The 27,558-nt window shown below is 43.0% G+C and overlaps 1 pseudogene; it reads right to left on the bottom strand.

Moving 5' to 3' along the window:
• Window positions 1-251: 251 nt before the first annotated feature.
• Window positions 252-26,408, bottom strand: LOC134369054 (histone-lysine N-methyltransferase PRDM7-like; annotated as a pseudogene).
• Between the last annotated feature and the right edge of the window lie 1,150 nt (window positions 26,409-27,558).

Here is a 27,558-nt window from a genome sequence, read left to right as displayed (position 1 = left end):
GGCGTCGTGTCCATCCATACTCGGGGGGCCAAACGGCAGAGAGCAGGTGTCCGCGAGAGCCCTCCTGACCCGCGGGCGGAGCGGCGGACCCCGGGTCGCGGTGCGTGCGGCCCGTCTCTGGACCCTGCTGGCCGGGTCCACACAGCTGTGGGGCGGCGAAGCCTGGAGTCCGGGAGCCCGGGACCCCGGGCCACAGCCGCACCGCATGGTGAGCCCCGGGGACGTGTGCCAGGCGCGTTCCGGGGCGGGAGTCAGGACGGGGAGGGAGCCAAGGAGCGACAGGGGCAACCAGGAGGCCGCCCAGGGCCATGCTCTGCCAGAGACTGCGCGACGTCTTCCGTGAGCCTCCCAGCGCCCGGGCACTGCCGCGCGCCCAGGGCCACCTGCGTGCCGGGGCCCAGCAGCCGTGCCGCTCCCCCCGTCCAACGCCCCGCTCTCTGCCGGCGCCACCCCGCCCACCCGCCACACCCGTCACCGCTCGGCTCCACTCGGTCCCATCCGCCACCGCTCGGCTCCACCCGCCACCGCTCGACTTCACTCGCCACCGTCCGGCTCCGCTTGGTCCCATCCGCCAGCATTCGGCTCAGATGGCAGCCTGAGGGTGGGGTGCAGGTGTAGGTCCTTCAGAGTGACAGCTGAGGGGCAGGTGTTGGTGCAGCAGAGTGACAGCTGGGGTGCAGGTGTAGGAAGTGGGCAGCTGCAGACGGGAGGTTTGCCCCTACTTTAGCTGGTTCCCGAGTGTCCACCTTCTGACTGCATCCTTCACACTCTCCGCGAGCCAGACGGAGCCTGTCAGCAGGTGGGAAGCCGACCGTGCAGGGCGTCAGCAGTCCAGGGGATCTGCCATCACCGGACAGGGGCTACCTCAGCAGAGCTTGAGCCACGACGCCAGGTGTAGTGGATCGAATCATGCCCCCCGCCAACTCATTGCAGCTTGAATTGTGTCCCCCAAGTTTTATGAATTAGAAACTTAGGGAGGTCAAGATGGCGGAAGAGGAGAGGTGCCTGCCGCTTTTCCGCCACCAGTAGAAGCAGCCTGAGGCCCGCGCCAGTTGCAGCTGTAGCAGAGTCAGAGCAAAGGAACGGCTTCGAAAGGGTGTCTTTACCCTGCTGAGAACCGGGAATCTTCCCGCAACGCAAGCAAGGGACCCCCCGGTGCGCCGTAGCCTGCGTCTCAGCCGCAGCCGCAGAAGTGGAAACATGGAAGCCTGAACAGCGTGTGTCACCCCAGGCTGCAGCGGTGACCACAGCTTCTGACCCCCACCCCCCGCCTCCACCTGCCCGTCCCTGGAGCTGGAAGCAATTCAACTGGTGGCCTAGACAGGGAGACGTCCAGTGGGATAGGCAGAAGTTCCATGGAGACCACATGTAGGCTTCACAGCTGCCACCCAGCTTCATTCCCAGCCCAGCCCAGTGCACACAGAGCGGGGAGACGTCCGGCAGGGGAGGCGGGAACTCCACAGGGTCCACGCTGCTGCTGCACAATCCAGCAGCAGGTAGGCTTCATCACCGCCGCCCGGCTCCATCCCAAGCCCGGCCTAGCGCACACAGGGCAGGGAGACATCCTGCAGGGGAAGGGGAAGCTCTGCAGAGACCACACGCTCTGCGGTGCCTCGGTGCATCCCAGCAGCCCGGAACAGAGCACACAGGAACAGGGAGTCACTGAGGTAGCGATACCAAATTGGCAACCACAGCAACATCTTAGTCAATAGTGCCAAACCTGTGGACTGTGAAACCCCCTGCCACAATGAATAAACAACAAAGAAAAGATAGAAATACAAAAAATCAAGAAAGTACACCACCAAAAGATAATAAATCTCAAGCTCTAGATCCTATAGAACAAGAAGCCCTTGAAGTGACTGACAAGGAATTTCAAGTGATAATTCTGAGGAAACTGAATGAGATACAAGAAAACTCAGCTAGACATCATGATGAAATGAGGAAAAGTATACAGGACATGAAAGAGGAAATGTACAAGGAAATCAATGCCCTGAAAAATAATGTAGCAGAACTTGCCGAACTGAAGAAGTTATTCAGGGAAATAAAAAACACAACAGAGAGCTTAACCAACAGGCTTGTGGAACTTGAAGAGAGAACCTCTGAACTTGAAGATGGGCTGTTTGAAATAACACAAGCAGACAAAAAAAAAAAAAAAAAAAAAAGAAAGAAAGAAAGAAAGAAAGAAAGAAAAAAGAATCAAAGGCATTGAAGAAAATCTGAGAGAGATATCAGATAACCTTAAGCGCTCAAATATCCGACTCATGGGTATTCCAGAAGGGGAGGAAAAAGGAAATTGCATTGAAAACATATTCAACAAAATAGTGGCAGAAAACTTCCCAGGTATAGGAAAAATCACAGATCTTCAGATCCAGGAAGCTCAACGATCTCCAAATGTATTCAACTCAAAAAGGCCTTCTCCAAGACATGTTATAGTCAAATTGGCAAAACTCAAAGACATAGAGAGAATCTTAAAAGCTGCAAGAGAGAAGCATCAAATCACCTATAAGGGAGCCCCAATCAGACTAACATCAGACTTTTCATCACAAACCCTAAAAGCCAGAAAGGAAAGGGATGATATATTCAAAATACTAAAAGAGAGATTGCCAGCCAAGAATACTCTACCCTGCAAGGCTATCCTTCCGAAATAAAGGGCAAATAATATATTTCTCAGATAAACATAAACTGCGGGAGTTCACCACCACACGACCACCTTTACAAGAAATTCTCAAGGGAGTACTGGGTTTGATTCCTGAAAAATAACTACCACTGCCATAAAAACCCAAGAAAAATCTAAAGCCACTAGTATAATACAAATGGCATTCATGAAGAGAAAACAAACAAACAAAAGGCTATCTACAACCTAAGGAACCAACAAACACAGAAAACGAACAGTAAATCAGAAAGCAAGGAACAAAAGACACTGAAGCCAACCAAACAACATACAACAAAATGCTAAGAATAAACCAACACTATTCAATAACAACTCATAATGTAAAAGGATTAAATTCCCCAATCAAAAGACACAGACTTGCTGACTGGATTAAAAAGGAGGACCCAACTATACGCTGCCTTCAAGAGATCCACCTCACCTATAAAGACTCACATAGACTAAGAGTGAAAGGATGGGAAAAGATTTACCATGCAAACAGAAAAGAAAAACGAGCTGGAGTAGCTATTCTTATATCTGACAAAGTAGACTTTAAACTAAAAACCATAAAAAGAGACAACGAGGGAACTATATAATGATAAAAGGACTGTTCCATCAAGAAGACATAACAATCATAAATATGTACGCACCCAAAGTTGGAGCAGCCAGATTTATAAAACAAACTCTATTAGAACTAAAGAAGGAAATAGACACTACTACCATAATAGCAGGGGACCTGAACAACCCACTGTCAATATTAGACAGATCATCTAGGCAAAGAATCAGTAGAGAAACACAAGAACTACACAATACTCTAGACCAATTGGAATTGGCAGATATCTACAGAACATTCCACCCAACAACCTCAGAATATTCATTCTTCTCATCAGCACATGGATCATTCTCTAGGATAGATCACATATTAGGTCACAAATCAAGTCTCAATAAATTCAAAAAAATTGGAATTATCCCATGTATCTTCTCAGACCACAATGGATTAAAACTAGAAATTAATAACAAACGAATCTCTGGAAACTATACAAACACATGGAAATTAAACAGCATTCTACTTAATGACATATGGGTCCAAGAAGAAATCAAGCAGGAAATCAAAAAATTTCTTGAAACTAATGAAAACAATGATACGTCATACCAAAACCTGTGGGATACTGCAAAAGCAGTATTGAGGGGAAAATTTATTGCATTAAACGCTCACTTCAGAAGAATAGAAAGATGGCAAGTGAACAACCTAACACTTCACCTTAAAGAACTAGAAAAACAAGAACCATCCAAACCTAAATTTAGCAGACGGAAGGAAATCATTAATATCAGAGCAGAACTGAATGAAATTGAAAACCAAAAAACAATTCAAAAGATCAATGAATCAAAAAGTTGGTTTTTTGAAAAGATAAATAAAATTGACAAACCATTACCATGGCTAACAAAAAAAAGAAGAGAGAAGACTCAAATAACAAAAATTAGAAATGAAAAAGGCGATATTACAACTGATTCATCTGAAATACAAGGAATCATTCGAGACTACTATAAACAACTATATGCCAACAAATTTGAAAATCTGGAGGAAATGGATAAATTTCTGGACACACACAAGCTCCCAAAACTGAACCGTGAAGACGTAGAAAATTTGAACAGACCAATAACAATAAAGGAGATTGAAGCTGTTATCAGAATGCTCCCAACAAAGAAAAGCCCAGGACCAGATGGATTCACAGCAGAATTTTACCAAACATTCAAACAGGAATTGACACCGATTCTTTACAAACTATTCCAAAAGATTGAAACAGACGCAAGTCTCCCTAACTCTTTCTATGAAGCAAACATCATCCTGATACCAAAACCAGGTAAAGATATAACCAAAAAAGAAAACTACAGGCCGATATCCTTGATGAATATAGATGCAAAAATCCTCACTAAATTACTAGCAAACAGAATACAGCAACACATACGTAAAATTATTCATCACGATCAAGTGGGATTCATCCCAGGGATGCAAGGTTGGTTCAACATACGCAAATCAATAAATGTGTTACACCATATTAATAAACTCAAACACAAGGACCATATGATCATCTCTATAGATGCTGAAAAAGCATTTGATAAAGTTCAGCACTCATTCATGACAAAGACCCTCTATAAGTTAGGTATAGAGGGAAAGTATCTCAACATAATTAAAGCCATATATGCCAAACCCACAGCCAATATCATCCTGAATGGGGAAAAGCTGAAAGCTTTTCCTTTAAGAACAGGAACTAGACAAGGATGCCCACTCTCACCACTCCTATTCAACATAGTGTTGGAAGTACTAGCCAGAGCAATCAGAGAAGAGCAGGAAATAAAAGGCATTCAGTTTGGAAAAGATGAAGTCAAACTGTCCCTGTTTGCAGATGACATGATCCTATATATCGAACAGCCTAAAACCTCTACAAAAAAACTGCTGGAATTGATAAATGATTTCAGCACAGTAGCAGGATACAAAATCAACCCACAAAAATCAGTAGCATTTCTTTTCTCCAATAGTGAACATGCAGAAAGAGAAATCAAGAAAGCCTGCCCATTTACAATAGCCACCAAAAAAATAAAATACTTAGGAATTGAGTTAACCAAGGATGTGAAAAATCTCTATAATGAGAACTACAAACCACTGCTGAGAGAAATTAGAGAGGATACAAGAAGATGGAAAGATATCCCATGCTCTTGGATTGGAAGAATCAACATAGTGAAAATGTCCATACTACCCAAAGTGATATACAAATTCAATGCAATCCCCATCAAAATTCCAAAGACATTTTTCTCAGAAATGGAAAAAACTATCCAGACGTTTATATGGAACAATAAAAGACCACGCATAGCCAAAGCAATGCTGAGCAAAAAAAAATAAAGCTGGAGGCATAACACTACCTGATTTAAGCTATAATACAAAGCTATAATAACCAAAACAGTATGGTACTGGCATAAAAACAGACACACTGACCAATGGAATAGAATAGAGAATCCAGAAATCAACCCACACACTTACTGTCAGCTGATCTTTGAAAAAGGCACCAAGCCTATTCAGTGGCGAAGGGACTGCCTCTTCAGCAAATGGTGCTGGGAGAACTGGATATCCATATGCAGGAGAATGAAACTAGATCCATACCTCTCGCCGTATACTAAAATCAACTCAAAATGGATTAAGGATTTAAATATACCCCCTGAAACAATAAGACTTCTTAAAGAAAACATAGGAGAAACACTTCAGGAAAGAGGACTGGGCACAGACTTCATGAATACGACCCCAAAAGCATGGGCAACCAAAGGAAAAATAAACAAATGGGATTATATCAAACTAAAAAGCTTCTGTACAGCAAAAGAAACAATTAAAAGAGTTAAAAGACAACCAACAGAGTGGGAGAAAATATTTGCAAAATATATATCTGACAAAGGATTAATATCCAGAATATATAAGGAACTCAAACAACTGTACAAGAAGAAAACAAGCAACCCAATTAAAAAAATGGGCAAAAGAGCTAAGTAGGCATTTCTCTAAGGAAGATATACAAATGGCTAACAGACATATGAAAAAGTGCTCACCATCACTCAGCATCCGGGAAATGCAAATCAAAACCACATTGAGATACCATCTAACCCCAGTTAGGATGGCTAAAATCCAAAAGAACGATAAATGCTGGCAAGGCTGCGGAGAAAAAGGAACTCTCATACATTGTTGGTGGGACTGCAAAATGGTGCAGCCTCTATGGAAAATGGTATGGAGGTTCCTCAAATAATTGCAGATAGATCTACCATACGACCCAGCTATACCACTGTTGGGAATATACCCAGAGGAATGGAAATCATCAAGTCGAAGGTATACCTGTTTCCCAATGTTTATCGCAGCATTCTTTACAATAGCCAAGAGTTGGAACCAGCCCAAATGCCCATCATCAGATGAGTGGATACGGAAAATGTGGTACATCTACACAATGGAATACTACTCAGCTATAAAAACGAATGAAATACTGCCATTTGCAACAACATGGATGGACCTTGAGAGAATTATATTAAGTGAAACAAGTCAGGCACAGAAAGAGAAATACCACAGGTTCTCACTTATTGGTGGGAGCTAAAAATTAATATATAAATTCACACACACACACACACACACATACACACACACACACACACACACACACACACACACAAACTGGGGGGGGGAAGATATAACAACTACAATTATTTGAAGTTGATACGACAAGCAAACAGAAAGGTCATTGTTGGGGGGCAGGGGGGGAGGGAGAAGGGAGGGAGGTTTTGGTGATGGGGAGCAATAATCAGCCACAATGTATATCGACAAAATAAAATTTAAAAAAAAAGAAATACTAAAAGAGAGATTGCCAGCCAAGAATACTCTACCCTGCAAGGCTATCCTTCCGAAATAAAGGGCAAATAATATATTTCTCAGATAAACATAAACTGTGGAGTTCACCACCACACAACCACCCTTACAAGAAAGTCTCAAGGGAGTACTGGGTTTGGTTCCTGAAAAATAACTACCAATGCCGTAAAAACCCAAGAAAAATCTAAATCCACTAGTATAATACAAATAGCATTCATGAAGAGAAAACAAACAAACAAAAAGGCTATCTACAACCTAAGGAACCAACAAACACAGAAAACAAACAGTAAATCAGAAAGCAAGGAACAAAAGACACTGAAGCCAACCAAACAACAATCAACAAAATGCTAGGAATAAACCAACACTATTCAATAACAACTCATAATGTAAAAGGATTAAATTCCCCAATCAAAAGACACAGACTTGCTGACTGGATTAAAAAGGAGGACCCAACTATACGCTGCCTTCAAGAAACCCACCTCACCTATAAAAACTCACATAGACTAAGAGTGAAAGGATGGGAAAAGATTTACCATGCAAACAGAAAAGAAAAACGAGCTGGAGTAGCTATTCTTATATCTGACAAAGTAGACTTTAAACTAAAAACCATAAAAAGAGACAACGAGGGAACTATATAATGATAAAAGGACTGATCCATTAAGAAGACATAGCAATCATAAATATGTACGCACCCAATGTTGGAGCAGCCAGATTTATAAAACAAACTCTATTAGAACTAAAGAAGGAAATAGACACTACTACCATAATAGAAGGGGACCTGAACACCCCACTGTCAATATAGGATAGATCATCCAGGCAAAAAATCAGCAGAGAAACACAAGATCTAAAAAATACTCTAGACCAGTTGGACTTGGCAGATATCTAGAGAACATTCCACCGAACATCCTCAGAATACTCATTCTTCTCATCAGCACATGGATCATTCTCCAGGATAGATCACATATTGGGTCATAAATCAAGTCTCAACAAATTCAAAAAAATTGGAATTATCCCATGTATTTTCTCAGACCATAATGGATTAAAACTAGAAATGAATGACAAACGAAATTCTGGAAACTATACAAACACATGGAAATTAAACAGCATTCTACTTAATGACATATGGGTCCAAGAAGAAATCAAGCAGGAAATCAAAACATTTATTGAAACTAATGAAAATAATGATACATCATTATTATTATCCCAAAACCTGTGGGATACTGCAAAAGCGGTATTAAGGGGGAAATTTATTGCATTAAATGCTCACCTCAGAAGAATGGAAAGATGGCAAGTGAACAATCTAACACTTCACCTTAAAGATCTAGAAAAACAAGAATGATCCAAACCTAAAGTTAGCAGACGGAAAGAAATCATTAAGATCAGAGCAGAACTTAATGAAATTGAAACCCAAAAAACAATACAAAAGATCAATGAATCAAAAAGTTGGTTTTTTGAAAAGATAAATAAAATTGACAAACCATTAGCATGGCTAAAAAAAAAAAAAAAGAAGAGAGAAGATTCAGATAACAAAAATTAGAAATGAAAAAGGCGATATTACAACTGATTCATCTGAAATACAAGGAATCATTCAAGACTACTATAAACAACTATACACCAACAAGTTTGAAAATCTGGAGGAAATGGATAAATTTCTGAACACACACCAGCTCCCAAAACTGAGCCATGAAGATACAGAAAATCTGAACAGACCAATAACAATAAAGGAGATTGAAGCTGTTAGCAGAAAGCTACCAACAAAGAAAAGCCCAGGACCAGATGGATTCACAGCAGAATTTTACCAAACATTCAATGAGGAATTGACACCAATTCTTTACAGACTATTCCAAAAGATTGAAACAGACGCAAGTCTCCCTAACTCTTTCTATGAAGCAAACATCATCCTGATATCAAAACCAGGTAAAGACATAACCAGAAAAGAAAACAACAGGCCGATATCCTTGATGAATATAGATGCAAAAATCCTCACTAAAATACTAGCAAACAGAATACAGCAACACATACGTAAAATTATTAACTACAATCAAGTGGGATTCATCCAGGGATGAAAGGTTTGTTTAACTTATGCAAATCAATAAATGTGATACGCCATATTAATAAAATCAAACACAAGGACCATATGATCATCTCTGTAGATGCTGAAAACGTTTGATAAAATTTAACACTCATTCATGACAAAGACCCTCTATAAGTTAGGTATAGAGGGAATGTATCTCAACATAATTAAAGCCATATATAATAAACCCACTGCCAATATCATCCTGAATGGGGAAAAGCTGAAAGCTGTTCCTATAAGAACAGGAACTAGACAAGGATGCCCACTCTCACCTCTCCTATTCAACATAGTGTTGGAAGTACTAGCCAGAGCAATCAGAGAAGAGAAGGAAATAAAGTGTATCCAGATTGGAAAAGGTGAAGTCAAACTGTCCCTGTTTGCAGATGACATGACCCTATATATCGAACAGCCTAAAGCCTCTACAAAAAAAAAAAAAAAAACTTCCTCTTGGAGGTGATAAATGACTTCAGCACAGTAGCAGGATACAAATCAACACACAAAAATTAGTAGCATTTCTATTCTCCAATAGTGAACATGCAGAAAGAGAAATCAAGAAAGCCTGCCCATTTACAACAGCCACCAAAGAAAATAAAATACTTAGGAATTGAGTTAACCAAGGATGTGAAAAATCTCTATAATGAGAACTACAAACCACTGCTGAGAGAAATTAGAGAGGATACAAGAAGATGGAAAGATATCCCATGCTCTTGGATTGGAAGAATCAACATAGTGAAAATTTCCATACTACCCAAAGTGATATACAAATTTAATCAATCCCCATCAAAAGTCCAATGACATTTTTCTCAGAAATGGAAAGAACTATCCAGAAATTTATGTGGAATAACAAAAGATCACGCATAGCCAAAGCATGCTGAGCAAAAAAATAAAGTTGGAGGCATAACACCACCTGACTTTAAACTATACTACAAAGCTATAATAACCAAAACAGTATGGCACTGGCATAAAAACAGACACACTGATCAATGGATTAGAATTCAGAATCCAGAAATCAACCCACACACCTACAGCTATCTGATCTTTGACACAGGCACCGAGACTATACACTGGGGAAGAGACATCCTCTTTAGCAAATGGTGCTGGGAGAACTCGATATCAATATGCAGGAGAATGAAACTAGACCCACATCTTACACCATACACTAAAGTCAACTCAAAATGGATTAAAGAATTAAATACACACCCTGAAACAATAAAACTTCTTAAAGAAAACATAGGAGAGACACTTCAGGAAATAGGAATGGACACAGACTTCATGAATACGACCCCCAAAGCACGGGCAACCAAAGGAAAAATAAACAAATGGGATTATATCAAACTAAAGAGCTTCTGCACAGCAAAAGAAACAATTAACAGAGTTAAATGCAACCAACAGAGTGGGAGAAAATATTTGCAAAATATACATCTGACAAAGGATTAATATCCAGAATATATAAGGAACTCAAACAACTTTACAAGAAAAAAACAAGCAACCCAATTAAAAAATGGGCAAAAGAGCTAAGTAGGCATTTCTCTAAGGAAGATATACAAATGGCCAACAGACATATAAAAAAATGCTCAACATCACTCAGCATCCGGGAAATGCAAATCAAAACTACACTGAGATACCATCTCACCCAAGTTAGGATGGCTAAAATCCAAAAGTCTCTGAACAATAAATGCTGGCGAGGTTGCGGAGAAAAAGGAACTCTCATACATTTTTGGTGGGACTGCAAAATGGTGCGGCCTCTATGGAAAATGGTATGGAGGTTCCTCAAACAATTCCAGATAGATCTTCCATATGACCCAGCTATCCCACTGCTGGGAATATACCCAGAGGGATGGAAATCATCAAGTCGAAGGTACACCTGTTCCCCAATGTTCATCGCGGCACTCTTTACAATAGCCAAGAGTTGGAACCAGCCCAAATGTCCATCATCGGATGAGTGGATACGGAAAATGCAGTATATCTACACAATGGAATACTACTCTGCTATAAAAAGGAATGAAATAGTGCCATTTGCAACAACATGGATGGACCTTGAGAGAATTATATTAAGTGAAACAAGTCAGGCACAGAAAGAGAAATACCACATGTTCTCACTTATTGGTGGGAGCTAAAAATAGATAAATAAATTCACACACACACACACACACACACACACACACACACACACACACACACACACACACAGGCAAAAAAAAAAAAAACGGCTTGGGGGGGAGACATAATAGGTATAATTCCTTGAAGTTGATACGACGAGCAAACAGAAAGGACATTGTTGGGAGGGAGAGGGGAGAGAGAGGAGGGAGGGAGGTTTCAGTAATGGGCCACAATAATTAACAACATTGTATATTGACAAAATAAAATTAACAAAAAATAAATAAATAAATAAACTTAGCCCCCACTGTGACTGTTAAGAGGGTGGGAAATCCTATTATGGTAATTGAAAGGTGGAGCCTTAAAGAGGTGACTGGATTGTAGGACCATGCAGTAGTGAATGGATTAAAAATGGTGCTCAGGGGCGTGTTTCTGAGGGCTTTAAAAGAAGAGGAGAGCCTGACTCTCTCTCTCTCTCTCTGTCTTGCTTCCTCCCACCATGTGATCTGCTGGTACCCGCCAGCTGCTGCTGCTTTTCCTCCATGAGTAGAAGCAGCCGGAGGCCTGCGCCAGATGCAGCTGTCCCAGAATCCTAAGCCAAATAAAACTCTTTCCATTATAAATTACCCAGTCTCAGGTATTCTGTTACAGCAACACAAAAGTGGGCTAATACACCAGGGTCTGTGACTAAATTTTGCCACACACTGGTTGAGTTCTTGGATAATTTGCCAAGAAATGGAGACTTTTATGTAAGTGTGCTTATGTACAAATACATATACACCTCTATATATCTCTCTCACCGTATAAATATCTCACTATATATCTCTCACTGTGTATCTCTCATTATATAAAAACCTTACTATTTATTTATTTCATTATGTATCTCTCACTGTATAATCCTCTCATTATACGCATATCTCACTATATAAACATCTCACTATAAAATATCTCACTATATATCTCACTATATAAATATCTCAGCATATCTCACTTTACATCTCTCACTGTATATCTCTCATTATACACACAATTGAACTCTCTTCTCTCATGTTCTTTTCCATCTATCACAATATTATCGATGTCACTGGCTGCAAGAAGCAGCAGTCACTGGCTGCTTCTGACCTTAATTGGGTCGACACACATGGAGTTTAGGACAAGGTCAGGCCGATGTGCTCGGTGTCAGCTCTCTGCAGGTCATCAGCTGGGGGACACTTGGGTGACTTCTGAGATGTGCTGACCATTCCTGCCCATCTCCAGGCACCACGGGTACATTGCTGAGGGTCAGACTGGACAATGGGTAGATTGTGGTGACAAGACCCACCCAGGGCAATGTGGGTGCCCAGACACCTCAATCCCAACACCTGGCATGGTCCAGTGACTGCCATCCCTGGCTGCACTGCAGACACTCTCGGGATGCTTCTTTTTCATTCTGGCTAGTTGATTTGAAATTCTTATGTGGTCGTCATAGGGTTCAGGGCTACCTGTGATCCAGGTGGAGGCCCCTTCTCAGTCTGGCTTCCACTCTCATCTACTGAAAGGAAACAAGCAATGTAGACAGGGTTTAATTCCCTGTTGGAAAGCAAGATGCGGACAGAAGTTTTGAGAAATGGTTCCAGGTCCAGAGCTGTGTGGCCCCCCATCCACACCCCAACACCCCAGGGCTCTGTGAACCCATGGGGGTGGGTTTGTTCTGTTGATGGGAACTGTAGGGACAGAGACGCCAGTATTGCACGGGTTAATGTTAGGATTATGCCTCGAGGTTTAGGGCTGGATATCATGGTTGTGGTCAGGGTTGGTTCTCAGGTAACCTCAAACCCTTCCTTAACTTGAAAGGGCTGAGGCCAGTGTTTCCTGTACTCAGTTGCATTTTTCTAGGATCCCAATTTGCTCCAGCACTTGTTTAAAATTCCCCATATTACCTTGTAATATGTCCAGTGCAGTCAGTCTCCAGCACGTTGTTTCAATCCTGTAACCCTCAACAGGCAGGTGGATGTTTTGTCAACCTTTGATTTCCTTCCTCAGCATTCTGAGCACATCAGGACAGCCACGACACATCTGCAGGGTTTACTTTTAGCACTTTTCTTAGAGGACTTAAATGCTGTTTTCGAGACTCTGGGTTTCATCACAAATTCATTGCTTGTGATGCACTTGCCAACTCCAGGTCAGCTTGTTGTTTTTCTGTGAACTCACCACCTCTCTCTCTCTCAACAGCAGAATCTGATCAGAAATTGGCTCCCACGTCGAATGCTGTATGCCAGTCACAGCCCTGAGGGAAAGAGGTCTTCAAGTCTGAACCTGTGGGCTGCCCACCTAGCTCCCTGGAGCTGTGCCTGGACAGGGCCTTGAGACCCATGGGGCCTCCATGTTGGGCAGTGCCCCCAATGCTCAGAGCCCACCCGGCACAGGATCAGTAGCTTTCTCCCCAGTGCCCACCGGCCTCTCACTGAAGACACACTCAGTCTGTGCAGGGACATGGTTTTCTTCTCTGTGTGAGGATTCACTCCCAGAAGGGACCAGGGGCAGAAGGAGGAGCGGAGGAGTGGGCACCGTCCCCTTCTCCCCCCTGCTCCTCTGTGGAACCCTGGCCCTGGACACCAGCCTTTTATACCCCATCCCAAGCTAACCAGCTTCAGACAGGTCACAGTGGAGTCCCCAAAATGTTACTCCCATGACTCCATCCATCTACCACCTCCTAGAGCATTCTCCTCCTGGGTCCCTGCCCAGTCAGATATGTCCCATGACTCCTTCCCTTCTCCAGGCCCCGCCTCCCTCTCCCCAATTCCAGAGACTTCATTTTACAGGTGGAACGTTTGGGTCTGGGGGAGATGACCTACCTTGGAGCATATGCAAATTATATGTCGGGCAGCCTCAGACCAAGACCGCAGTGGTCTCCTCCCACCACCCTCATGCTGTTTTCAGGAGCTGGAGGATCAGGGACCAAGAGCCCACAGCTGGGGAGGGCTCTGTGATTACAGGGTTTGGGCCCACCCCACCACCGAAGCCCTGCTCTGTAAACATGCCCCAGATCCTGGGGCTGCAATTGCCCCCTCTGCTATGATGCCTGATACCCAGCCTAAGACTGGACCCATAGAGAAGGGGTTGGGGGCTCGGGGAACTGGTTTCCTGACTCCTTTTCATTGTCTCTTGAGTTCCCACTCATGTCCCTGCCTGGCTTCTGCCTCTAAGGCTACAGAGATCAGAGGAAACAGGAAAGGCCAAGGGGGTGCTGGTGGAGGCGGGCCCCTCCTGGCCCATCTCAGTCTCCATGTCCTCCCCTGGTTCTCTCCCTGGGCCCAGGAGGTGATTTAAGCAGGGCTTGGTTCCCATGAGACCCAGCTGAGAGTCCAAGTTCTCCGTGGCCTCCTGGACTCTCCCACCTTTAGGACTGAGAACAAGGTACACAGCCTGCACTGCAGCTTTGTCTGGGGATGATGTTTATTGGAACAGGAGGCCAGAAGGACATGGAGGGGAGCCAAGTGGGACATGGAGGGGATCCGCACCCGTCCACAGACCATGAACCCTTAAGGAACCCCTGCCTCCCACATTTTCTGCCTCATCTCTGGTCATGAAAATGGAGGGTGTGTTTGATCGGTCACATCTGTCTCTACACTCCTGGGGAATATGAGAGGTCAAGAGAAGTTCTCTGAAGTTCCCTCAGTGCTGGGTTGTGGAGGTGTGTGGTGGCCACACACTCTCTGTTGAGATGTGGTTTTACTGCTGACTCACTTGCCCTTCCTGCAAACATAGGGCTTCTCCCCTGTGTGCGTCCTCTGGTGTCGCATGAGGTGTGACTTACAGCCAAAGCCTCTCCCACACTCCCTGCAAACATAGGGCTTCTCCCCTGTGGGTGTCCTCTGGTGTCAGATGAGGCCTGACTTGTTACTGAAGCCTCTCCCACACTCTCCACACTTGACTTTTGCAATTCTTGAGATTCTTACCCCCACAGATAACTTGCCTGTGTTCTCTGGATTCACCTTCTGGCCTGTTCTGGACTCTTCTTCCATCTCACTCTCCCTAGAACTCTCCATTTGGCCTTTGGGCGGGCTGGAAAATGTGCTTGAAATCCTCCTGTGCCTTGTCCTCTTATATAAGGGTTGGACCTTTCTTTGGCCTCTTGACCTTCGGCCTCATCATTCCAGCTGTGTGGATCAGGATGTTGCTGCTCCTGATTCTGACCCACTGCACAGAAATCTCCTGGCTGGAGATGTTCTCTTGCAGATGTCTCTGGGAAGGTTGGAGAGGAGTGATTGTGTTCCACATGTTGCCTGAGGAATTTCTGACTGGAGAAGGCCAGAGGGCATGAAGAACAAGGGTGGATCTCTGGCTTTGGTTCCGCTGAAAGAAGAAGGTTTTGGTCAGGGGAGGTGTAGACAACTGGGCCATCTGCTTTGTTGTATAGTAAGGCCTGCTCCACTAATCATTCCTCATGTGTTAATACAAGCTGTCTCCCACCAAGCATTCCTTTACAGTCTATTTTTCATTCTGTTTTTGTTTACTACATCTTCCTCAGAAATCTAGAAAGCCCACATCAAGGGCCTTGTCTATGGATCAGCCAAACCAGGGACCTTCAATAGCATCAGAGGCAGCTTCAGTCTTTATACAGAAGGAACTGCAGTGACTTCCCCCCCCCACACACTACAATTATCTTCTAGGTCATATCATATCCTCTTCTCTCCCTAATCTCTGGGTACTTTTCCTGATAGAGCATCTGCAGCTATTTTATTCTACTGAGAAATAATAACTCTGGATTACATAGATGGTGATAGAGTTTGGATGTGTTGTCCCCCCAAAACTCATGTGAAAATCTGATCCCCAATATGGCAGTGTTGGGAGCTGTTTGAATCATGGGGGCAGATCCCTCATGAATGAATTACTGTTCTCCCCGGAAGGTGGCAGTAGTGAGTGAGTTCTCACTCTATTAGTTCCCATGAGGGCTGGTTGTTTAAAAGACCCTAGCACCTCCCCCATCTCTTTCTCTTGCTTCCTCTTGCCGCTTGTACCCACCAGCTGCCTACCACTTTCCACCATGAGTAGAAGCAGCCTGAGGCTCATGCCAGGTGCAGCTGTCCCAGAATCATAAGCTAAATAAACCTCTGTTCTTTATAAATTATCCAGTCTCAGGTATTGTGTTATAGCAACACAAAAAGGGCTATTATGGATGGACTCATCCTTAGTGACTTTTCTTATGAGGGGAAAAGGATCTAGTAAGTCACGAACTACTTCGTCTGGAGATGCACAAATGTAGAAGGCAGTGTAGAGTTAAAGATGTAAGTACACCTGAGTTTGAGTCTCCCCAGTCAAAGACATTTAATTGAGGACTCTTGTGTACCTGGTTCTCCATCAGGAAGTGGGATTCAGAGTGGTCCAGGCCCCCTTGAGTAAAGGACTCTGGTTCCTGCTGCCTAAACTAGATTATGGATTGCTTCCATCTCAGTGTCCACAAATCATAAAATAAAAATATGTTCTTCCTTGGGTGACACATCAAGTATTCCTACTTGAGGTATTTCATTCAGTCTTAACCCATTTCAAATTTAATAGGAAGTTCTGTTTTAATTGTATCCCTAATCAGACTTCTTTCCTCCTGACTCCCATCTTTATCCAACCCACCATCTTCTCTTACCTGGAGACTGATGTGGCGTCTGAGGGGATTACCCACTGCAGATTATTTTCTGAAAATTAACTCAAAGTCCACAATTGTTTCCATCTCAGGAAAATCCCCAGTGTCTTGGCAGGAATCATGGGCACTACATGTCCAGGCTTCTGTGTATCTCTCTGACCTCTGCTCTCTTCTCTGCTTCCTTCACCTGGGTGGTCTCAGCCATTCCTCAAACACCCTCACTCTCTCCTGCCTCAGAGCTGTTGCACGAGCTGCTCCTTCTGCCTGGAGACATTTGAGCACAACTCTGCACCTCTCAAATGTTATGTCCTGAGAGGAACCTTCCCTCATGTTCCCTGCCATACCCTCCCTCCCCTCATGATGATCTCTAGGCACTTTTCTTGCTTAGTTTTCTTGAAAGCATGAATGACTGTCTCATTTTATGCACATGCCTGTGTGTGTCTGCGTGTTTCCCTAACTCACATGTCAGCTGCTCAATAGCACTTATTCTGATCATCTTGTTCTATCCATATTTCCTGTTTCTCGAACATTGTCTGGCACAGAGTAAGAATTCAAATGACACCTAATTGAAATAATGAATGAATGAAAAACAACATATGTATGTTATTTAGAAATACGGAAGAAATTAAGAAATAATTAAAAGAGCCAGAAGAAACTGCCTTGTTGAAACAGCCGGTAGGTGCTTGAGAACTTGTTCTTTGTCTCTAAGCCTGTCAGGACTATATGTTGTTATATATTTTGCATATAAAGTAGTTAAAAAATAAAATGAGAACAAAAATTTTAAAATATAAATTGTCCCTAAAAGTCAAATGCATATGAAACAAAGCCTTAATTTCAGAAACACCTGATTTGAAATTTTTCTGACTTCAGACTGCATTTTACTCTACTTAACAGTTGTACCATGAAAATTCCCAAGGAGAATTCTTTCTCTTCTGTCCTTTTTAAAGAATAATGTGGTGCCTACCTCTCCCTGCTGTGAGCTCTTTCTTCCACTTGCTGTCCCACTTGATACCCAGCTCCTGGCCATATTCATCCCCGTACCAGACCAGCAGTTCACAGCCCGGCCTGATGACCTGGCAAGTTCAATAGAAGATCTGCCCATGGTATTGAAATGCCACCAGGTTCTGCTCCTCATCATCCCGGGCACAGTTCACATACCTGGGGTTGAGGCAGACAAAGGGACAGAAAATAACAGGCAGTGAGTCTCCACTACCTGCCAGGGCCGTGTTGGGCTTGTCACCAGATGGTCAAGGCCCCCATGCTGTGACGGGCCATGCCGTTACCCTCCTCCAGGAACCTGCTGTTCATACCTAAGCCTCTTTCTCCAAGTCCTGCTTATGGTGCTCATCCTGCCTGGAATGCTTTTCCCCCCTTGCCTACTTAACCATTCTTCAAAGCCCAATTACAGACTTACCTCCACCATGATTGGCCATAAAACACTGACTTCTCACTTCTCTAAACTCTCAATCGATTTCTACTTATACCACAGAATTTGGTGTTTGATCAATCATGTACTCTGCTTCTAGATAAGCTCACATCATTCTATACTCACCCCAAGTCTATCTTCTTTTGAAAGACCTTTTTCTAATCTCCCATAGTTTACCCAGGTGCCATTCACCTGCCTCCCTGGGTTCCCATAGAAACTTAGAGGTCCCTTTGTCCTAGCATGATAATACACAATAATAACAACATATCCCTATTCTTATCCTCTAATAAAACAAGAACCTTCATGGAAAGGGGCTGGTCCATGCAGCACAGAGGTCCATGACCACACTGAAGCTCACTTCTCAGGCTTCAGGTTTTAATTTCACTGAAGCTGGGAAGAATTCCTGTCCTCACAGATTAAAGGTCCCTTGTTTTACATTGTCTTGGCCTTGTGTACTTCTCCTATAATCAAATGTTTCATTTATGCTTGCAATAGTCCTTCACAAGGGCATGGGTTGTGTGATCTATTCATGAGATGTACTCCATTTTCTAAACTAGAGTACAGCAAATGCTTAATAAATGCTGATTAGATAAATTAAAGTGTGAATCCAGCATCCCCAATGAATCTAGGCTCCTCAGGGTTTATCCTGGTGCCCCAATTTTGTCTATCATAGAGATTTAGTTTTTTGATTAAAAAATGGTAATGTTTATATTTTACCTCTTTTTTCCTGGATGTTCATAATAAGAAAGTACATTGTAAGGGGAGCAGAGAGTGTAAAAACCATCGAGGGAGGAATGCTGAGGAGGAAAGAAGCTGAGCTTGAGAGAGATGAGTGTCCCTGCTGGAACCCGAAACCTATTGGCCTTACCTCATCCAGTTGGCCCGAGATTTGTCCTTTCCATCCACATACTCATAGCAGTTTCTCCCCTTGGTGATCTGAGTTTCAGAAAAATAAGTTAGTCATTTTTGGGTTTGATGGGCAGGTAATAATCAGAATTATTTTATTCTACTGTCATCCATGCATTTGAGCCTGCATGGATTCAGCCGCCAATGGTGACACATGCTGTGTACTCCTCAGCATCATCTACACATCTGAGTTGATTTGTCCAGTCAGAGCTGAGGCCCCATAGGGAGAATGCACTTTTTCTGTCTCTGTGCCACTTTTCTCCCACTCACCCACTGACCTTTAAATAGGAGTTCCAGGTTCATGTAAAGACGACTAAGTACACAGATCTAACCATGTTGTCACTATCCATGTTCTAGCATGTAGAAGGTGATGTCCCACCAAAGGCACAGAAGGGATATAGGAAGCCAGAAGATGGGGTAAGGTAGGCCCTTCTCACCATCCAGGAGTAGCCACTGTTGGCTGCCTCTTCATCTTCTGTGATCTGGCCCTCATAGGGGCCAAAGTGCTGACCCAACAGCAGATCGGATGCCTCATTCCATACTCCAAGCCCGGCCTCGGGGATGCCCGACGGCCCAATTCTCAGCCCAGGGGGCAAAGTGAGGGCTGAGTGGTTGGGATGCCCCTTGTCCACTGCACTGTCCTTTACAAATGTAGGGGGTCTATAAGCCAGTCAGCTGTCGATGAAGAAGTCCTGGCATTTCGCACAATCTGAAGGCAAGAGCAGCAGGGATTAGGAAAAGTATAGTGCGTGTTCCTGGATATAAAGAGCTTCAGAAAGAGCCCAGCATTTACATAATTCAGCCTCAATCCTGTACTCCAAGCCACCAGAGTAAAGGAATGATTTGGGGTCACACAACAAGATATAATTATTGTACCGGGACATAGCCTTCTCCATGAGTGGGCCAAAAGGGTCACTTACACAGGTAGTCATCATCCTGAGGCTCACAGACCTCTTTGTATGCATGACCCTTTCTCGCAGGCTATACATCTTCATTTCAATCTCCTTTCTCTTGAGTTCTACATTGGAGAAGAGTAAGTGAGTGAAGTTAGGAGTCTGGAGTGTTTGTCCCTGTATCTTCAGAAATTGTGAAATCTCCTGCAATCAAATTATTGTCTATCCTTCTACATACTCTGGCTCGCCACCTCTTCACTACCTCTTAACTATTATTTCAGAGAGACTAAGACTCTACACCCACACTGACTACAAATGCATAATTCAATTTTAGTTTCTGGATTCCCAGGATCAGGATTAACTTCCGAAACTTTCTGGTCACAAAACAGTTAATGCATGCATTTATTTATCCATGAAATATTTGTTGAAGGTGCATTACATATTAGGCATTGAACAAGGGCAGGGATATACAGTAAGAAAATGTGGTCTCTATTATCACAGATGGATTTATTGGACACCTTGACTGTATATTTATTTTAGTGCTTTTAAACAATATATGAGCCATTGGTCTTTATCTTCATTTTACAGATTAGCATTAATGAGCTCAGAGAATTTATAATGTCTTCCCAAGGTCCAAATGATTCTACGTGGATTACAACAAGTGTGTGACTTCAGAGTTAGTGTTTGTTCTTACATGTTATTCAATACAGCATCTAACTTCTGGTCTCAGCTTAGTCCAGCTTAAGCACAGGTCTATCGAAAGTCTACGCCACATATCTAGACCATACTCATCAACCATTCTAAAGGACCTAGAGGGACTAAAGTCCCCAAATTATTTTCTCTTACCCAATTTTTCTCTAGAATGCTGTCCGGAGGTACTTGCTTCAGCAGGAGGGGACACTCGTTTCGGGGCCTTCTCTGAGTCCCTTGTGTTCAGTAAATCTGTTGTTCCTGACAATTTCTTCAAAATAGATTCATTATTTAACAGTGATCTGGATATTCCCTTTAATGTGAGAATCACATATTAAAAGACAACATACATTTCTTTCGTTCCTTAGGGCTTGCAACCTGTTTTCACATGCATGACTTTAGTTAATGGTTCAACAATCCCTGGAAAAACTTGGAGTGACTGAATACCAGAGAGAAAGGGAAAGGTCTGTGTGGGCAGGACAGTCTTAAGGCTCTTTTGCTTCAACTTTCTATATATACATGAGAGCGAGGGAGGGAGAATAATCTGGAAGACTACCTGGAGACTCAACAAGGTCTGTGAAAGAAGGAGGTAGGGGCTTATAGGGAAAAAGAGGGGATCTTCTATGAACTAGGAGACATTTGACAGAAGGAGAAAGGTAGGAAAGCACAGAGGGTACAAAACACATCTGGAGAATGAACAGTGAGGTTGGGAAGAGAAGAAACAGTTGGCATAAAGGTTATCTAGACAACTAAGAGAGTGATGCTAAGAGCTGCAAACTGCCATATCCTGGAAGGGATATTTAACTTTGAAATTGAATTAACTAGTTCCTGTTCCAATTCTGCCTAAGTAATGGTGTACTACCAGCTAATTCTATTCACTTTCCCGATCCGTAAATTGGCATACATGCTAATTCTTAATGGTACAGTGAACATGAAATGTAATAACGCTCACCAAAGTGTTTTGAGATTAATAATTTCTCTTATAGTCCTGACATCAATTTTCCTCCTCAACCATCTCTACAGTCAAAATCTAATTCAAAGATATTATCTTCAGCACTCTCTGACCCTGTTACCTCTATTTTAATTTGAAAAATTTGGAATTATTCAGAAAACACTGAGGGGGTCATCAAGGGCTCTGAGTTGGGCCTGGGACTCCTGAGAATAATCAGGTATGGACCAGGCTCTCAAAGAGCTCGTAATACAGAGGTGGCAGGCTATACAAATGATTACAAACAGCATGAGATTTGCCTAGTTCGGGCCCAGAGGAAGGAGCAGTTAACTTCTTCCTACAGGGATGAGCATTTCAAATCAGTACCAGGATACATTTCTACTGAATAGTGTAATATACATGAAGTGCTAAGTCATTCTCCTATCTGTTGTTTCTCAATCAAACTTCAAACTTCTCAGGGCTAGGAGCAGTCTTCTCACATCCGAATGGGTCCCTTATGAGAGAGTAGGAACTATCTCCGTCTTCATCTGGGACCAGGCACAATGTAAATTGACTGTATATTGCCAAGCTCCCCTCAGACTGTCTTAGCGTATCTCTCACTTAGCACATCAGAGAAGAATCAGGTTGAAATAATCAGTCAGATGAATAATGTAAAGGTGTATGAGTAAGGCAGCATGAACTTTACAAAAGAAGAAAGATTTAATCAGCTCTTAAGTACTTTAGGGAAAGAAGGAGTATTGGATTAGACTGAACCACTACTGACTGTGATGTCAGGCATAATCTAACATTTCTGTACTTCAGTTTTCTCATCCACAAAATGGTTATGCTTATAGTACCAACTTCATAGGGTTGTTGTAAGGTTTGAGTGAGTTTATTCACGTACAATGCTTAAAATAAAGTCTGAAATATTGCAAAAATAAAACAAGCAGTAGTGATTATCATTGCTCTTCTTATTAACTCTTAAAAGGATGATGTCTGCCATTATGCTAAAGAGATCAGAAAAAGGGAGGCAGCAGTCCTACGATACTGTGCACATTCTCCTTCTCTTACCTGTGTTTGGATCTTACATGAGGAAGATTGTTGTGTCAATAGGATTTTTCAGGTATTCACCTTCTGGTGTTTACTCTGTTCCACTCTGAAGACCACCCAAGGAGGATTGACCAAAAGGTGATGAGAAATCAGTGTTTTGATGGGTAAATATTTCCAAGCTCAGAAGATTCTCATTAGGGACAGAGAATTCTGAACTAGAGAGTGACAATTCCAAGTATTATCCAAGGGTGATTTGAAAATGGTTTCTGAAGTACCATGAAGACCTTTGCTTCTATTGGAGGCACTGCTAATTTTCTTAAAATGTTTTTTTTAAAAATAGAGCTCTGGATCTTGGTGTTAACACCACACTCTAACCAACTGAAGTAACTGGTCACCCATCAAAAAACAAACAAAACAAAACAAAACCTCATCTCTGCTTCATCTTGTGTTGACAAGGTTTCTATTACATTTTTTTTTTTAAAATATATTGGCTTGACTTTCATGAAAAAACGCTGAACAAAACCACACAATGGAGGAAAGGACAGTCTCTTCAAGAGATGGTATTGGGAAAACTCGATCACCATATGCAAAAGAATGAAGATTGACCCTATGTTACACTACATACAAAAATTACATCAAAATAGATTAAAGGCCTTCATGTGACACCCAAAAGTATAAAACTTCAAGAAGGAGACATGGGGGAAAGCTTCAAGAAATTAAGTTTGGCCACGATTTCTTGGAAATGACACCAAAGCATAAGTGACAAAAGCAAAAACAGACAAAGAGAACTATGTAAAACTTAAAAACTTCTGAGCACCAAAGGAAACAATCAAGGAGTGAAAAGGCAACCTACAGACTGGAAGAAAATATTTACAAACCATATATCTGATGAGGGGTTAATATCTAGAATATATAAAGAATTCCTACAACTCAGCAAGAAAAAAACTCAGTTAAAAGAGTGGGTGCTATGACTGGGTTTTTTTCCTCCAAAATTCATATTTTGAAACCCTACTTCCTGGTGTGATAATATTTGGAGATGGAGCTTTCGGGAAGTAACTAGGGCTAGATGAGTTCATGAGGGTGGGGTCCTCATGATGGGATTAGTGCTTTTTATAAGAAGAGGAAGAGAGGGATTCCCCCCAAGAGGTGGAAGTAACCTAAATATCCATTAAAAAATGAATGGATAAGGAAAATGTGGTATAGAAATACAATGGAATATTATTTAGCCTTAAAAAATAAAGAAACCCTGCCATATGCTGCCACATGGATAAATCCTGAAGACATTTTACTAAGTTAAGTAAGCCAGTCACAATAAGCCAAATATGGCATGGTTCATTATTTGAGGTATCTAAAGTAATCAAATTCATAGAAACAAAGTAGAATTGTTGCCAAGAGCTGGGGCAGGAGGAAATGGGGTATTGTTGTTCAATGGGTATAGTTTTATAGTCATGCCAGGTGAAAAAGTTCTAGCAGTTTCTTGCACATCAGTGTGTATATAGCTAATAATATGAAACACTCAAAAACTGTTAGGAGGGTGAGTTTATGTTATGTGATTTCTTACCACAATAAGAAACAATAAATTGACTAAGATGGGGATTTAACTGAATCCAGATAATGATGTGTGACAAACCGTGGGGTTAGTCATTTCTTCTTCTAAGACACTTGATCCAATGACTGCACTATTATGAGATTAGGGTTAGAAAGCTCTTTGGTGGATTTACAGTTCAATTAAGGTTTAGTTAAATTGCCCACTAATTAATTAACAATGTTTAGCAAAACAAGTCTTTCTTTATGACTTTAAAGAATGGTAAACTTTCGGGCCGAGCCCGTGGCGCACTTGGTAGAGTGCTGCGCTGCAGCGCAGCGACGCTCCAGCTGTGGGTTCGGATCCTATGTAGGACTGACCGGTGCACTCACTGGCTGAGTGCCGGTCACGAAAAAAAAAAAAAAAAAAAAAAAAGAAAAAAGAAAAAAAAAAAAAGAATGGTAAACTTTAAACGTATAGAAAAGTACAGAGAATAATGCTGGAAAACATAAATCCACCACCATGCAGTCCCATTTCAACATTGTGCCACAGCTGCTTGAGATGTTTTTATTTCTACTTTTTATTTCAAAATTCAAAAGTAAAAATGAAACAAACAAAAAAGGTAACTATGACATAGTGAAGCCACCTGCCAGCCCTTCCTCCTTCTCTTGTGATGATAACTTCTGAGTTTGGTATTTCTTACTCACATTCAGGTTTTTATACATTTAGCACTTATTACTGTATCTGTAAATAAAATATGTAATCATTTTACACGTTTAAAACCTTTATATGAACAGCCTCTTGCTGTATATACTCTTTCGCATCTTGCTTGTTTGTCGAACATTTGTTTTTGAGAGAACATGTTCTCCTTTGTTAACTCCTAAGATAAAGCCGAGACATCAACCCAGGCTGGTTTCAGGAGGTCACTTCTAATTCCTCCTGGCCCCTCACCTTTCTGCCTAGGTATCCATTCTTCATCGGAATCCTCAGTGTCATCCACATGGAGTTTGGCCTGCCTTCATTGACACATGAAAGCTGTTCGAGGGGCTCTAGAAAGAAGCCAAATCTTTGTCCTAAAAGGGAAGAGGTGGGAGGAGGAACAAAGGGTGGTGGCAATGGAAAGCACCACAAAGCCAGTGTGGCTCAGCATGGGCTGGGAGAGTCTTGAACAAGGTCAAGATGTGAGCTCTGCATGACTAGTGCTGACACTCAGCCATACCCTGACAAATAAAAATAACAAAATTTCCCCTCCAGATTTGTCTCCATACAGAAGGGAACTGTGGGCAGATGCAGCCACCTAAGAGAGAGCCATAATAATACAGGGACAGAAGACCTGTTTTCTATTTCCCAGGCTGGTCTTCAGCCAGCACTTGGAGTAACCTATGTTAATCAGTTCATTATAGTTCCTTTTCACATTCTTATAGCAAATTTTCTTCGATTCTCCCATCTCTGCCCATTCTTCCTTGGAGAAGTATATCGAAAAGCCTTTGAAAGCATCTTTAGCCTAGAGAAAATAACATAGTTCATCAGTGATTTACTGTATACATCACAACACCGAGTGGGGCCTTTTCTTCTACCTTGTAATCATAACAAGCAGAACACAGCCTGGGGCCTTGGGGTGGTCTCTGTGAAACAAGGATAAAGACATTTGTTCCCGCCCTCCCCAGATTGTGTCCTGTTTGAGAGGACACAGCATTTTCCTAGCTCTCCCCAACACAGAGAGTTTGATTCCAGTGTCCTTTTCTCTCCCATGTCCCAGACGGGACAAATTGTCCCCACTCCACGCACATTCACAGCCAGGGTCACACAGAGTTGCAGGCCATGGGTCTGTGGCCTTCCAGACACCAGCTCCTGTCACTCGGTTCCCCTGTCCATCCTTCTTACAGATCCTGCTTGGAGCCCAGCTTGACTTCCCCCAACTCTCACCTTGGGCTTCTGCCCTGTACTCCCTGCATCTCCCTCAGGGGTCTCCTCCCGGGATCTGTTGGAGCTCTCGGTGCTGGGACAGGCTGGCAACTCCCTGCTCCAACTCCAATGTTGGGAAGAACCCTTGAGTCTCCCAGCTACAAGGCCAACGTTCCTGTGGAAAGAGATGGTGCTGAGAGGAGGCCACAGCCCAGACCATTATGCACAACCAGGCTCTGTCTTCTCCACTTGGCCATGTTGTCCAGACCAGGAAGATGTGGAGACTTTGCAAGAACTGGAGGATGTTGGGGAGGTCTGAGGGCTATCGATGGGATAGGGGGAGGGTCTCTGCTGGCCATGACAGACCACCTAACATAAGCTGTTCTGTTTCAGTGCCCCTGCATCTTGACACGTCTGAGGAAGGGTGGCAAAGGTGCCTGAGGGTCAAGGCTCAGGTATCTTCGAGGGGAGTCCTGAGATGTGATGGCTGGGGGAGGCCCATGGAGACTTTGAGGCCCCCTGACTGATGGGACTCGGGTCAGACTCACCAGCTCCACTGAGAGGAAATGAACATTTCTCATAGGAAGCTTCTGGGATCTTCAACTGGAGATTCTGGAAATCTGTGGGAGTAAAGCAGTCTGGATCTCTAAGGAGCAGCAATCCCACAGGCTGAGGAGATTGCGGGTCTCCAAGGCCAATGAGATTTGGGGTCTCTCAGGCTGAGGTTCTGGGGGTTTTGGGGTTGAGAGGATTTGGGGTATCTCAGGCTGATAGTATTTGGGGTTTTTCAGGACAAGATTTTGGGTCTTTCGTGCTGAAGAGATTTGGGATACTCAGGTCGAGAGGCTTTGGGATTCATCAGGTAAAGGGAGTTTGGGGTCCCTGAGGATGAGAGGATTTTGCATTTTTGAGGCTGAGGAAACTCGGGGTCTCTCAGGCTAAGGAGATTTGGGGTCTCTCATTAGGGGGCATTAGGCTCTCTGACACTGACGTTATTTGGGGGTCTTTGAAGCAGAAGGACGTTTCCAGGCTGAGTAGGATCTCTGAGCTCGGGGAAAGTCAGTCTCTCTGTGGCTGCGGAATTTAGCGTTTCCCAGGCTGAGGGGAATTGTGATTCCTCAGGCTTAGGTTGTTTGGACTCTAATCATTAGAGGATTTGGCGTTCCTGTGGGTGAACGGTAGATTTGAGGTGTCTGAAGCTGAGGTGCGTCGGGGTCTCAGGCGAGGGGGTTTGAGGTCGGTCCAGGTTAGCGGATTCGAGGTCTCTTGGGGATCAGGGGATCTGGGGTTTCCCAGGCTGAAATTTGAAGGTCTCGGGCTAAAGGTGTACAAGGGTTTCATACTGCACGGCAAAGACTTCCCGAGTTCCTGTCAGTCTCCCTGGCTTTCTCCTGCCCCGCTGCGCAC

The sequence above is a fragment of the Cynocephalus volans genome, unplaced genomic scaffold, assembly GCF_027409185.1.
Source record: "Cynocephalus volans isolate mCynVol1 unplaced genomic scaffold, mCynVol1.pri scaffold_35, whole genome shotgun sequence".
NCBI classification, from domain to species: Eukaryota; Metazoa; Chordata; class Mammalia; order Dermoptera; family Cynocephalidae; genus Cynocephalus; species Cynocephalus volans.
The sequence above is the reverse complement of the archived record's forward strand: the minus strand, read 5'-3'. Positions and strand labels throughout refer to the sequence as shown.